The following is a 16,571-nucleotide window of genomic DNA, read 5'->3' as shown; positions in this document are numbered from 1 at the left end:
GTTGCGCAAGTTCAAACAATAATACCATCCCAGTTCTGGGCACGGGAACACAAGTGGAACGGTATTATTGTTTGGGCATAAGTCCTCTATTACAGAGAGGGATTAGGCCTTAGTCCACCACGCTGGCCTAATGCAGATTGGTATACTTCAAACACCCTCAAAATTCCTATAGAGAACTTTTAAGGTATGTAGGTTTCCTCACGCTGTTTTCCTTCACCATTAAAGCAAGCGATAATCCATAAAAAACACCTACATAATAATAGATTAGAGTGTGCCCTTGGAATTTGAACCTACGGAAATTCGTCTCGGCAGTCCATTCCACTCCCAACTAGGCTATCGCCGCTTCATACAAACCTCATTTTAATTATATTATTATCTCTTGCCCAATCATGATCCTACAATAACTTAAAAACAAGTCCGCCACGAGTGATCTCGACTTGGCCACGCCAGTTTCGAAAAGCTTAACTCTAGAAAATTCGTTACGAGGTGAGTGCACTTCTGTTTTGACAGAGCTGTCTAGTGTCGCTTCGATGCACTAACACAGTCATTAGCAAATGGAGTCCAGCCGCAAACTCTGACAACCCTTAATTATAATGGAGTTGGTTAGAAAAGATTTTTAATTTTTTACTTTTTTTGTGTATGAGGCTGATAGGGTTATTGAGTTGTGGAGAATATATATTTTTTTAAGTGAATCAAAACAGCCTATCAAAAAAATTCAATCAATTTATTAAATTGAATTATTATTTATAAAATAAACGCATAATAATCAAAGTATTTAATGCTTTTTTTTAACAAACCGTTTATTTTGCATACGTGTAAAAATCTCTGAATACACTATTCAATATTTACATGCAGCATATACTGGAATTTACGTCCACAGGTTTATTTCAGTGGATTCAGTAAAAAAACACGATAAAATTCAAAAAAAATGTTTTATATCGTTGTGTAACATTCGAGTAAACATAAGAAATCACAATGCCACTGTACCCACTTCCAGATAAAGTGGCGACTGACGACAAATGATTATCGCCAGTTGATACAATTATGCCGGCCTGATACCAATACAGAGGCTGATCCCATAATTATATCCATTTTACTGGGTACAATTCGCTACAAATTGAAAAGTTAAATAGAAATAATCTTATTTCTATTTAGCTTTTTACTTAACTTCTCTTAACCTACATTGTAGTTGCACTTAAAGCATTTATTGTAGAGTCTAGCTCAGTCACTTTCCATAAAAAATGCTCAACCGCGCAAGCCAATTTGACCTTAATTACACTAACTAAAATTATCCAATTAACCACATTTAACAGCAATTAGTCAGTTTTATTCGAAAACTCGTAATTCAGACCGACACAATGACGTAATCATCGTGTTCCTACAAAGAAAAGCTTTGTTTTCCTTTTAATAAGCAATCGTAAATTTGCATAATAGGCACCAGGGCGACCTCTGGCGGTCAACGGGGCTTTCACGATTAAATATTCATGCCGGCTTATTTGTAGACCTTGGATTTAAAATTTCTCGTGGAAAATTCTAGTAATACCATGTTATTAGAATAACGAAAAAATAATATAAGTCTTACGGCCGACATCAAGAACTTGATCAGTCAGCTACTAACCTCAATAGTAGCAACAAATCTATAACTTGCCTATTATAAGATGACCAGACCTACAGCTATACAAAATTGTACTTCATTATTAACTATATAGTCAATTAAAAAGCTCTTATAATATCCAACAGACTCAAAGCAATATATCAACAAATAAATTAATGATATGCAATTAAAATTGGACACACACACACACACTCATGTTTATTATCCCGAAGGCGTAAGTAGAAACGCAATTAGTGTATCCACACATATAACATAGCTATGCTTAGTCCGTCCCGTAATGTTATAGAAGGCAAGCCTATCTATATGTCGTGCACAAAATTCAGACGCCGGGCTGATACTGAGGAGAAAAACCCGATATCATTTTGTGCAACCCGGATATCGAATCTGAGACCTTAGCACTGCTATCATAATATAACTACGGCACCGATGCAGCCCAATAAAATTAAAATTGAATCACTTACAATTTATTGTTGAAGAAAATTCAGATAGTTAAAATTTACGTGGACACAAAAACGAAGTGTTTATTCCTTCTTTGTTAAAGACCATAATAGGTTTCAATAACACTTTCAAAACTTTTTTTTTTTAAATAACGTCTTTATAATCTTCAATTTTAAGAAAAACATCCCCACAAAAGCGGAACTGCGTATATTTCTCATCGGACAGACTTCCTAAACAGAAATTTTCAACTTTTTCTTTGAAGTTAAAAGAAGCGATATGGGCGGTTATTTTGATAACTCGCTCGACATTTTTTAAAGGTTTAATTATGCAGATTTAAAGTTTGGTGACATATGGCCCCGTAGTGATATACCACGTAATGTTAGGACATCTAAGGGGCTACTTTAACAATGTATATTCGTCGACCTGTCATTAATAATAATTCGTTTAAGATATGAAATCTGAAGTCATACTTGTGTAGCAATTATATAAATTATGTACTTTTCAAAGTTTTGTAACTCAAAAGGAACCATTATAGGATCACTTTGTTATCCGTCTGTCTATCTGTTAAGACCCATTTTCTCAGAAACGCGTAAATTTATCAAGTTGAAATTTATGCCATATGCTCAGGTCTACGGTTTTGTTAATTGTGAAAAAAATAAAATAACTTGTAAGTCTACGCCATCAAAAGATATGATCTTTTATGGCATATTGTCACATATTTTCCGATTTCACAAGGAAATCATAACCTATAAAATACTTTGCGTTAACCTAGAATCATAAAGTTAAGAAGTAATGCATATTAAGGAAAATATCTGAAAACCAAAATATGCACTTTAATATAAAAAGGTGGTTTGTACGGAATCCATGGCGGGTCCAACTCGCACTTGACCGGTTTTTTATATTCGACAAGTGTAAAATTTTAAAATTTGTTTATGTCGATAACAGAAAATTATAAAATATCGCACAGTTTTAAATATAACTCCCGAGGAAGTTATATGAATAAGCTTTAGAAAAAATCGTCAAAGTTTATAAGAGTAGAATTTTGTTCTGTAATTTTCATGAATGATTCCTACTGAAGTGGATCATCGATAACCTTATTGTTGCATGAAGTCGCTGCTTTAATCTACTATTCCTTTGATGAATGGAGCGGTTATTGATTAAATTTCGTTCATGCTGACGGTAGGATATATTTTATATCCGCTTAGATAGCGACTATCGTACACAAGGTGTTAAAACCCATAGTGGCCCACGTGTGTCGCGTCCCACGGGACGAGCTGATAACACAAGATTATCAGATATCCGATTCGAACAGGGCCCTTATTCTCTATCCCGCACGTTATTTTGACAGTGTGTAACAAGCACGTAACAAACGCATCATGTTTAGGACTATAGAAATTTGGCTTACAGAATACCATTTCATGCACATTTCTCGAAGATAACATGACACGGCCGCGTTACGCGTTTACACTACCATACAGAATAAGGGCCCTGGCTGGCATAATTGTGTCGACTGAGAGGTATCATCTCCCGTCAGTCGACATACTATTGGACCCCACTCCACTTACCATCAGATGCAGGGGAGTCAATTTGTCGCGCCCTATGAAATAAATGTTATGACTTGTTTTATTAGATGTAGCATATTAGGAAGATCACTAAAAATTCAATGCATTCATTTTGACTAAATTCTTAGATAAATCTATGACCTAATCTCATGTTTCTTGCAGTGTCACTTATGTGTTAAATCTCTGTCACTATACAAGCTTACGAAAGCAAACCAAATCGCTGAATCGCCCTTAAAAATGTGGCCAAACCGCAATCAATTTAATCCAACAACATAGATTAAAATACCCCAGTTTCATCTCTAGAAAAGGGCACAAAAATACAAAAACACATAAAAATTCGCCATTTCATACGGACAGGCAAAAAACTGTCGTAATATCGTAAAAATATTTTGGCAAAGCAACATTATGGATATTGGCACTGACAGTGTCGCGGTATAACTTATTATACCTACATATCTTGCGTAATCCTGGCTATGTCTGGCAAATATTTGACTCACCGTTGGTTAGAAATATCGGGACGCAAATAGGCTGAATCAAAACACATTTATTTTACATACGTAATTTTTTTTTATAACATTTGTGTTGGCTTTTGAGTATTAACTTGGTAAGCCTTGTTGTGGAAGTTGATAAGTGAGATTAATTAAGTAAAGTGTGACTTCAATATATTTTCGATTCATTTTCTATTACACATTTTGTTACGCCTTCTATCCCGAAACGGTAGGCGTAGGTTCAACTAGTGCACTCACTTTCCACCGTGTTTCCGTGATGTGAATAGGGGGCGAGCCTAACGCCATATCGAACAAAAATTCCAAACTTATAATAAGTAAAAAAAACAATATCACTTTCACCCAGCCAAACGTATCTTTAGCACTGCTGTTGTATTGTTATACAACTACGCTACCTACCCAGGCTGACAGTCGTAATATTAGGCTCAAAAATGGCGTGGACAGATGATGAGACAAGGAAAGTTGATTACGTACGCTGTTTTAAAGGTTACAAGTATAGGGCCTTTGGAATTATAAAATAAAATAAGAGTAGAAAGTAAACAATGAAATGATCTCCGGCTGGCAGGAAAATAGAAATAAAAATTAAGTATATAATCTTAATTCGCTGATGACTACTAGAAAGGTTTGAACGGTTCTCTAATCATTGTAAAACAATTTCATGATAGTTTTATTTAGGCCTTGTGGAGCAAATGCTTTGTTAGACGACAAGTTCTCGCCAACAGTCTCAAACAATCTGCGCGGCACCTAAAGGTTCGTGAAGATGTGACAAATCACTGTCGAGCATTAAAAAATTGTGAGGTTTTGTATTTCAGTTAGTTCTGCGTGCTCGTGATGTGTAACACGTTCGTCTCGGGAGATTACACCTCTAGCCTTCCAACCTCTTTACTGTGAAAATATATTTACTTTTGATTTATATGGGAGATAGAAAAATATGTTTATATTTTGTATTTAGTTTTTATATTTGAATTATTTGAGAAACTGTGACAGCTTTTCTTTTTATAAAACTAGCTTTTGCTTGCGGCTGTGACCGTGTGATAAATTTCTTATGGGTTAAAAACTAGCCTATGGAACTCAAGAATAACGTAGCTTCCTTCCTTTTACTAATGTAAAACATAATCAAAACCAGGTTAGTAATTCCAGAAGTTGGCACCTACAAACCTACAAACATTTCCTCTTTACGATATTAGTGTAGATTATATCGACGTTTGATAAACAAACATATCCGAAAATGAATTATATTAAAAGTTGGAATAGCCAGATTTTTCTGCTCGGCTTGATATAAGTTTTGTACCTATAAGACAATTTTAACATCATAAGACTATATTTTTATAATGTAAATAGTTAAAACGTTAAGAATTTTTATATTAAATACAAAACTAATTAACTCCACTCAAAAGTTTACTTATTGTAGCTAAGATATAATTGCCGTTCTAGCGTCGATGTATAATTGTTTAAAGATTAGTATACGTGAAAATCCTTTTCAAAAACCTAATTGTATTTATGCGTAATAAAAAGTAACTGGATAAATAATTATGTATGTACTTTGTTCGGATATCACCTTAAAGAATGAGGACAGAAGGTTGATATTGCCTTTCCGTGTAACACATCAAATAACTTCATCTCTTGAATCAGGCCAATCGTCCAAGATATTTGCGAACTTGACCGAGATATTGACCCGAAATATTTGTGCCAACTCGTACTCAAACTAGTTGGGAAATGTTGCCAATTCGATATTACCAGGCCAAGGTTTGAACAAAAGGAACTTATCAAATAGACTAAATAGTCTTACTTTCTACGTTATGGGAATAGCTTATTAAATTTAAGAAAAATGCTTAAGTTAAGTAACTATTGCTATCTACAAACCTTTTGACCTTCAAATACATAATCTTCAGCCATCAGATGCCCAGACAAAAACAGATCTTATCAACCCAATCTCATCCAACTTAGGGAATACAATCAGATCTAATCTAATGAAATCAGACTCTATGGCTTTGTATTAATTCTTAATATTGTGTGATATAGTCTTTCGAGTCCGTGACTTAGTAGCTACAGTGGCGTGCATCGTTTTATACCTTAGTTTTCTGATTTTATGTTTTACTACTTTACTAATTTTACTATTTTTTTTCCGGGAATAATATTCCCGCTTTTAACTATCCCGGTATAAAATTAGTATATTTTAAGCTTGACCCCTAGCAATACAACAGCGAAACTGCATTCAATTACATGCAATAATTTTTACGAAATGCGTATACAAACATACAGATAGACAAAACTAACTGTTCTTTCGGCTTTTTTTGCTCTAATAAAGAACTTCATATTGGTTTTTTATTTTAATATTTATAATTCACAGACTTCATTACATGTTATATATCAATATTGGACATACAGTTAGTTAATTTGGCGTCAGTTTCGTAGCGAGCAATCTAAAAATTCTAGTCAAAATTCCGTTATATGGCTTAATGCGTGACGAATTTTTAAGAGCTGTACTTCACTTAGATAACAAAACGCAGAATAATCAACTTATTCGACTGTAAAACTAATAAATATGACTATAGCCATAAAAATATATTATCAGGAACTCTTGCATAATACAAAAGAAACCAGTATCTATGAGTGTATCTCCATCGTATGGCATAAACATAAAAATGCTGTAAATTGCCAGCGAGCACCATAAAATATTTATTTGTAGACAAAATCTTAGATTTGCGTTATATTATTGAACATTTTTATTTTGTGTAGGCCAAAATATGGTAATTTTAGACATGCCTTTAAAAAGATTTTAGTAATACATATTTATAAATCAAGTAACAGTCACATATAAAATATAATTTCCAACAAAACTAGTATGATATTAAACCAAGACCATATCTGCTTGCCTTTAAACAAATCAATTCAGCAATTTGTGTCTCTTATTCACCTATTTTATTAACTATATATTTTAAGAAAAACATTCTCAATTACATTAACAAAATCTCCAGAACTTTCTCCACATTGTCTCAAATAACATTTTCTCTCAATATTAAATAACAAAATTTAAGGCGAAGTTTACCTTTATGTATAAAAGGTTAACTTCGAACCTCACACAAGGTCTCATACATTTCGTGCCTACAATAAAATTCCTACGTGCCTCCTGAAGACGTCGCTACTCTTTATTTACTTAATCCGATATGGAGACGTGATTCACGTCAGATAAGTGACAATATTCTTTTTGATATGTTTGTATTCGATTTCAATATTTGGTGATGGTTTGATGCCTGTCCGTAAGGAATGAGAAATGATGAAATGGTAAACTTGGGTAAATATTTATATTTATTATGCCTTATTCCGTCTATAGGGGCTAATCCGTCTATTTACAATTACGGGCATTCTAATTTATTTGTTATTTGTTATTCTCTCAACATCGCATAAAATGCTACTATTAAAATATGTACATGCATGTGTTAAAGAGAATGCCGCCTGATGTAGGCTAGGCCTGTGATTCAAGCCATCAAGTTCTCATCTCTGAGAAGTACAAAACATTTCTAATTGAATTTCAGCTTTGATAACCATATACGTAAATAGCGGATATTTTATCTCTTACCTGTCTAGCTTTAAATTAGTCCTTCGATTAAAATACTTATAGTTGCAAAAAGACGGATATACCCCCATAGATGGATTAAGACCCCGTAACTTAAGTATTTGTTTTGGTAGGTGTTCGAGACTAAATGAAAAGTTCATACTTCCTGATGTCCACAGACATATTTAAATCCATTTCGGTAAAACGAAACTACAAAAAATAGGAAGCCATTTTAGATAAAAATAAAACTTTTACATTTTGTAGAAAAATATATAATAAAAAACAGTCACCTTATTCAAGTTTAATATAAAGAGAAGGAAACAATTTTATTAAATTAAATTTTGGTTTTTAATACTACTTCCGCAGCACTTGCGACCCGCCTTTTCAATAGATCCTCCGAGAGGAAACAAAGAAAAGAGTGTCCAATTAAGTTGGTAATTTACATTCTCGTTATTTCACGGAATTATATTTTATTTATTACAATAATGGGACACTTGTTCTAAGAACTTTGTTCGTAATGTCCGCAGTTTATTAATGTAAGAATTTCATTTTACAACTGGTTTTTAGAGCTTATCTGATATGCAAAATTGCTGATTTCTTATTGAAGATAATAGAATCGTAACAAGATATTTAAAATTCTTACTTTTGTGAAAAATATGGTTATTGTCTGCGGCAAATTCTGACTTTTGAAGTTCAATTACGATTAGTTGTATATCCAGTTCTAAGTGGCCGGCATAATTATGTCGATTGACGAGGGATAATCAACTCTCGTCCGTCGACATTTTATTGGACCCTCCTCCACTTATCATCAGTACAGTGCTGTCACTTAGCCATGCTTGTATAAAAAAAAATACGACCAAAGAAAATAGTAACGATCTACCTGTGACAACAAATAAATAAAATAAATAAAAAAAAAATAGGGTGCCCTGGGTACAGGGGCGTAGCTACCGCCGTATCAGTGATATGGGGCCCCCGAACTTTAGGGCCCCTCTTGGCCCATACCTGCATTAAACTAAGCGGATGCCCAAAAGTTTGCACTGCCCTGAAGAGCCCCTCACAAATATAGATATAGGGCCCCTACATAGCAAGCTACACTACTGTTTGGGTAAACAGTCCTATACTCTATCATGAGTATAAAACCACTATTGTGACTCAGTTTATAGACAACTGTAAAATACCTAAGTAGAATAAAAAACTTATAACTTTGTAAGTAGATATAAAAAAGCCAGTGACATGTGAAATAAAAAATGACTTAATGTTACTACCATTAAGCATCGATATATATGTACTACGTACTAGATTTGGCGTTTCGAACATTCAATATGTTCAACTGATTTGAACCGTAATCCATTCAAACTGATTTTAGTATGGTGTCTATATTTATGCTTGTGGCTGTGTACGGAGTGGCGCTCATAATATTTTTTGTTCAAGTTAATATAAATAGTATAACAGTGACGTTTTGGTTGCCATTTTAGTTCAGATTTTGAACAAATAGACAAGTAATTCTTTTGTGAAATCAGCATCAAAATTGGTTGCAAAACAAAGCAGTTATTCATATTTGAAATATAGTTGTGAGCAAAAGTGAGACCGTGATGGAGTTATCGCGCTGTCCTTTTCTCACTCACGCAGTGTTATGGCCGGTGTCACTGGGTGACGTCACATTTCAATATTACTGTAGTTTGACATTTTCCCTTTCCACCAAATATCAAAGCTTTATATCTTATTATTCCGTGAATTTTGAAAATTCTTTTTCCGAAGATTTTGGATGAAAAACGTTTTTGATAAATGTATTTAAAAAAAATCGTAAACTTTCCTATTGTAAGTAGACCAACAGATCTCATTCTATCGATACTAATTCGTAGGATTAACAATTTCAACAAAAACATCATGAGACGAAATTGCGGCGTCAGTTGGCGAATGTAGGCCAATAGGCTCGTAAATTATATCGAGTAATTACATCTAAGTTAATTGGGTTAGCTGTTGTTAATCCGTGTCGACTACGCCTTGTACCAAATAATTTAGATTTCACTACTTTTTAGCTGTAGTGAGAATTTAAATTTTCCTTCTGGGACCCATTAATCGGGTGACAAGGTTAACCGGTTTTCTCAAGCTTTTAATTTGATTAATCTCTTCATCAGCTAATTTGTATACTAATAAGGATTAATAATTAAATATTGCTACTCAATCCAAATACACAATTAGAGAAGGGTAAAATTTTTGATGCAATAATCGCCTTTATTTAACAACCCGTTTGGCGGTTGGCGACGATCGTAGGGCTTTTAATCTAACCAGAAAAAACAACTCGGATTCATCCCTTAAAACTTAAAAAGTTAATCTTCTGTCCCTCTTTTGACTAAAATTATTTAAAGTCTTTGGGGTGGAATATCATCATCATCAGCCCATTGCAGTCCACTGCTGGACATCGGCATCTTCCAAGGTACGCCACAGAACTCAGTCTACTGCTTTATGCGTTCTGTCACTGACGGCCCTCTTGTGTAAATACCCCCCCCCCGCCCCATCTGGCCAAAGGGAGAGGGGAAATATAGATTTATGAAACTGGTACTCCCTTAATAATATATTATAATTCTATGAAGTCAATTGTAGAGTCATTTCTTAGGAGCCGTTGTTTCATCCGTGGCTAAGTGAAGGGTCTAATAACACTGGCGTTTTGCAAGCGACTTCATAGCTAGGCGAAGGCGATGCAGGGCGTCCAGTGTAATAAGACTGTTTCTTTACCTGACCACAGCTGTAACGACGGCCATTCATGCTGGTGTATAATATTTTAGATCATATCATCGCTTTCTATCAGGTCAAAATCCCTGCAATATATAAAAATAATTAAACCAGAAATACTTACATTGAATGTTAGTAACATTTTTCGTCTTGTTTAACAATATTAAATAAACATTTGAGTGTATTTCACTTAAATCCTGACATATGTAATATATTTTCAAAACCTATTAAAGATTTAAAAAATGAAAATAAATTGTTTCGATTTTTGCATTATAGATGATATTACACTTTTTTATTTTATTTTTTTTACCTAGGTAAATCATCAGTTGACTATCTCCCACCTTGTGATGGGCGGGAGGGCGTGTCAGACTTTTACTGACTAAAAACCTACGGTGTTCCCATCCTTTGCCTATGTGCCTAGGTCCAAGATCCGGTGGCATTGAGACCTAGGCAGGCATGATATTACACTTTAACTGATATTATCGCTTGCTATAACGGTGAAGGAATACCTCGTGAGGAAAACTGCATACCTGAGAAGTTCTTTATAGGAATTTTGAGGGTGTGAAGTCTACCGATCCGCACTAGGCTTGGTGGACTAAGGTCAAACTCCCTTAATAGTAGAGGAAGCCCGTGTCTTACAGTGAGACAGTATATAATACAGGGCTGATTGATATACAACAATAAACACCATTTAAATTTGATTTTGAAAATAGTTATATTAACAATCGCTAGTAAAGCACTAATTATAAATGAAGTCGGGCATGAAATGGTACTTGTTTTGTGCCAATTATTCGTTTAATTGGCTACATTGTATGTTGCGGTTATTTGGTAATGTTTCGCTGCGGTTGTATCTAAAAGCGACGTCCCTAGTAATTATTGACTTGCAAAGCGTTTATGTATGTAAATTATATTTAATAAATATCATAATGGTTACTTAAATTTAAAAATGATTACTCTAGTTATGTTTGGGGTATAATAAAGGAATATTACAGGCTAACTAGATCCTTATTTATCCGAAACCTTAATATCGAGACTGAATCTTGCTTTTATGATCTTGTATTGCTTTGAATGAGGAGATGTGCTTGCCGTTCGCCTGATGGTAAGCGATACAACCGCCCATAAACAGTAGAAACACCACCCAATACCTTGAATTACAAAGTATTGTTTGGTATTCCACTGCGCTCACTTATACCTCAGTACGCCCCGTGGTTACAAAGGCTGCAGTGTTCAAAATATCAGGAGAAAATTATATAAAATATAAATATAAAAACGACGATAAAATCCGTAATATAATTTTATTTCAATGTAAAAAATTCACCCAAACATAAGAAATCAAAATAATTATCACAGCAAATTCTCTAGAGACGATTCGAGCGCAACAGTTAAGTGAAGAACTCTCTAAACACACTGATCTGTCATGAATCTAAGTAATACTCAATATACATCAACTTTATACCAGAGTCCACTCATTTGAAGTGGATCTTTGATCAATACCCTATTTTGGAATGTCTAACAAATATATTTTAAATGAAAAATAAAATTGCCTTTTCTCGTTGTGTTCAATATCCCTTGGAACAATCAATATATGGGAGTGAAAGAGACGGGTATATTTACTCAGTAAAAAGTGAAAAGGTGTGACTCCGCCAAAACGATAAGACAATGTTGGAAGGTCTACGATTGTGTTGATTCATAAAATTAGATTTCGGTATGAAGTCATAACTACATAAAAAATAGCCTTTCTTTACTATTATATTCTACATATTTTTTTTTAATATAAATATTAAAATAATTTTATGTTTGTATAGAAATTGTGCCTCTGTGGCACCTCTCTCTTTCCGTATCTTCATATCTCATATCAAATATCTCTCTTTTTCTAAATCACATTTTTCTCCTTTTCTTATCTCTTGGTAACCATTCTATTAGACGTTTTGTCGCTCTATTTGTATACATTCTATAAATATATGCCTGCCCCATGCCCTATGAGTAACTTTATCTTTTCTGTACCTCTATGAATTTTGTTTTGCTTCTTATATTGTGATTGCAGATTACGAGTTCAACAAGCTGTACCAGCTAAGTATCCTTTGCTGCTTTATTTTACATCTAAAAGAGACAAGCACGGGACTCGACTAATGGTAAACAAATTGACTGCACCAAAACAATAGCAAACAGAACTTTGAATTATATTGCTTGCGTGAAAAAGAAACATGAAAGAAATTTATTAATTTTAGAGAATTTAAGATAAATAAATTGGATGTTGGGATAATATAGACTATTTTAGGAAAAACACATTCAGAAATAGCAAAACGATCCTGACTGATGATGAATAGTTTTATATTTACCTGTGTAACCCTTGGGTATATTAGGTACCTCACTCAGGTACGGTCAGCAACAAAAGTCGATGAACAGATACTGATTTACAAAATACCTGAACATTGAAACGGACCATAAATCACTTACCAAAGAAGAGTACAGATTAAGGTTATCATTTCAATATGGATGGTATCCAAAAGTAAAGGATTGGCTGAAAAAAATATGAAAAAGAAACTGACGTTTACGTTGAATCCTTCGAAGAGAATCTCCTGCCAGAATAATTTAGAATTTACACATTTGTTCCTTAAACCGGCCAGTGCTCTATAAAATAGGATGTTTAAAATGTATCTAACCTATTCCTATTAATGTTATAATATTACTTACTAATATATTATGATGTTTTGTCCGTACTTAAAAAAATATAATTCTGGTTATTAACTTCAATGTATACTATTATATAAACCTGAAGAGTTTGTATGTTTGAATGCGTTAAACTCAGGAACTACCTAACCGATTTTGAAAATATTTTACTAATAGAAAGCTACATTACTCTTAAGCGCTATACGCTACTTTCTATCCCGGGTAAATATGAAGCAGGACTTTTATCCTTGAAAAACTTTATCACGCGGGCGGAGTAGCGAGCCAAAGCTGGTATGTTATAAAATAACAATTAAATTGATATTCTGGACTGTTGTATTTAGTCGGCAATGTTTTGATAGTAAAAACGCGGTGCGCTGCGCTTCGCGAGATGGATGTCTTGAAGCTTGATAGGTTCAATTTAACGAATAGGAAAAAAAGCTTGTATATAAAACAAAGAATTTGCTAATTTCAGCCACATTTGTATTTATTACAGATCATAAAAAATTGTCGCTAGTAATGTTTAGCAGTTAATGGTTTGACGGCGTTCAGCTACTTTTGTAGTTCAATTATGACAAGTTGTTTTGTATTTAAATTAATCAGTAACTTATGGTATATGATAATGATTAGGAAATATTGGAAACAAATTATGTTCAACGACTTCTGTTGCTGACTGTACATTACATTGTATGTACATAATATATTTTCATTTATTGTGCTTGTGATAATATAAGTTCCAAAGGGTTGCCATGTCTTTATGGATATAACCTCGAAATAAATATAGATAGAAAAAAATACTGCTTGACGGTATAGTGCGCTCGCTAACCTACGACGGGAGATCATAATCTCCAATGCCTATAGAGGCCTTCAAACATGCAGTAAATGCATAAAATACATAGTATTATTGGGGATAGAAAAAAACATTATGGTAGTACCAATCCTGGTGGAATTTCACACACGACTCCAAGCACCTAGTAATTAAAAGAAATCCGAGGCTTGTCAATCGATACTGCCTGGTTGGTGGTTCAAAGCGAAGATTAATTACCGTCGGCTGGTTATTCAGTTTTTATAATAATTATGGAAGATTGATTAATGATGTCTAGTTTGTTTTGAATTGAAACTTGATTAAAATATATTGGTAAGGTTATCAACGCTTTTCCATGGTTAATGGAGTTGAGATATTCCGTTGATTTATTTTCTATTTCTGAAATCCTGTTTTTGATTCTCAAAGCTTTGATAATTGTTTTTCACGATTAAAATTGCTTCTTATGTCGGTTATTTTAAAGCATAAATCCTATTTTGCTGTTGGAATAATTATGGAAGACCTTTACCGAATAATAAAGTAAGTATACACCCATAAAAACCATATAAAATATTGAATAAACTCATCCTGAACACTAAATTGTACTATTTTAATAGCCGTTACATGTGGAAAAGATGTAAAACCAGGCCAACGCCAAACATTCGATTGTCATTATTGTACGAAATCACACTCTTTGCGGTAAAGTGCCGCGGGCCTCCTTGTCACGAATTGCTTCTGTATTTATATCGTTTATGCTTTGAGGTAAATAAAGGCTTACAAAGAAAGATTACTTTTGTAAGAATTGCGTGTGTAATTGTATTGGAAAATATGGGATGGTCCATTTGTTTTCAATTTCAGTTTTGTATGTTGAAGTTAATCTGAGACATATACTTATGTTGAAATAAAAACTAAAAACTATTTAAACGGATTTTATCGCGGTTTTTTATATTATTATTTTCTCCCGACGTTTCGAAGACTTTGCAGCCTTCATGGTCACGGGGGGGACTGAGGTGTTGTTCATCCGTAAAGTCAAAGTTACAATATCTACCTACATTTTTCAAATATACAACTTTTTAAAATTTTATCTGTTGACGGTCCGATCTACGCAGAATGAGCTCACAGTGTCTTGAGGTCTGGCAGCCGGTCTTTTGGGATCCGATTTAATTAAATGTAGAACAGGATCCCAGGCTTGTGCAAGCTTCCAACCATCTTCCCTATTGAAATTTGGGTGTTTTTAATTTCAATAGCCTCGCGAATCATCCTAGGCAGGAATCGGTGTTCTTTGGCAAGGATTTGTGGCTTGTCTAATCGCAAATAATGATTGGAGCCTCCTTCAGAATGTTCAGCGACTGCAGACTATCTTTTCACACGTTATTTGAAAGGAGCCTAAAAAATACGGAAGACTTGTTGTTTGTGATAGATGTGGACAGCGATTTTATCTTAGAAAGCTTATGGGCGCGCTCGCAAAGTTTTAGACACATTTTAATATCTACCAAAGATTTTTAAGGCAAAATATTTAAATACTTGATGTGTTTCCTGTTAGATTTTAAAAACTTAATAATAAGGTCGAGAGGGTCTATTTCAAATCTATTTCGAGGCGAATCCGTCTTTTCTGTAATGACGAGTGTTCTAATCGAAGGACAGCTTTAGTAGAAGTATATGTAAATGAATATTTTACTATTAGCTGCTATTTTTTTACCTTATAAATTTATTTTTTTATACGACATTGTGATAATATAATATTAAAATTTATTGAAATTATAATTATTATGTAACAAGGAATTTTGACTGAGGAAAGCCCTCCTCTAACAAAGCCCACCAATGTTCTTTTTCTTATTGCTTTGAATGACGACACGAGCTTGCCGTTCGCCTGATGATAAGTAATGATATGTTGAAATTTAGGCAATTTTTTTTTTTTTTATTTTTTCACGAAACGATTATATGCAGACTAGCTTTTGATCGCGGCTTCACCCGCGTGAAGGAGTTTTCCGGGATAAAAGTCCACTTTATGATAAAAATCTTGCTACATATTTTCCCGGTACTGATAGATTCAAACTAATTTTATCCCCATGGGGGTTGAATTTATCAAAATCCTATTTAAGCGAACGTCTTCATCATAGTAGCTCCAACCTTTAATTTCAGTTCAATCATTCGAAAATCTAAGAAGATTTATACAAACTTTCATCCCCAATTTTATCCCCTTGGGGGTAGAATTAATCAAAATCCTTTCTTAGCGGATGTCTACGTCATAACATCTACCTGCATGCCAAATTTCAACCCGATCCGTCCAGTGGTTTGGGCTGTGCGTTGACAGATCACTATGTCAGACCTTTGAGTCATATATATTTGAATTTTAAAATATTCTTATGTTAAGTTCACCACTACAACATATCATTATTATACATATATTTGATTTTTATTAACATAAAAGATTATGTAAAGGCGTCTAAATTACGATTCCCGTCACGCTCTCATGAACAAACTATAGATAGTGACTTATTTGTTTACTCTTCGTAAGTTTAAAGACATTTACATTGCAACTGCATACTCTTCCGGAGAAAACAAGCGTCACTATACTTTAAAAGTATAACTAGATAGGGTGCAGTGCAGTCCCAGAACCAATCTAGGCAGCTCGTCGCAAATAAGTTTGCAAATAGAAACCTCTCAAAGGTACCTTGCTCTAATACAAAGA

The sequence above is a fragment of the Manduca sexta genome, chromosome 7, assembly GCF_014839805.1.
Source record: "Manduca sexta isolate Smith_Timp_Sample1 chromosome 7, JHU_Msex_v1.0, whole genome shotgun sequence".
NCBI lineage: Eukaryota > Metazoa > Arthropoda > Insecta > Lepidoptera > Sphingidae > Manduca > Manduca sexta.
Note: the sequence above shows the minus strand (reverse complement) of the source record.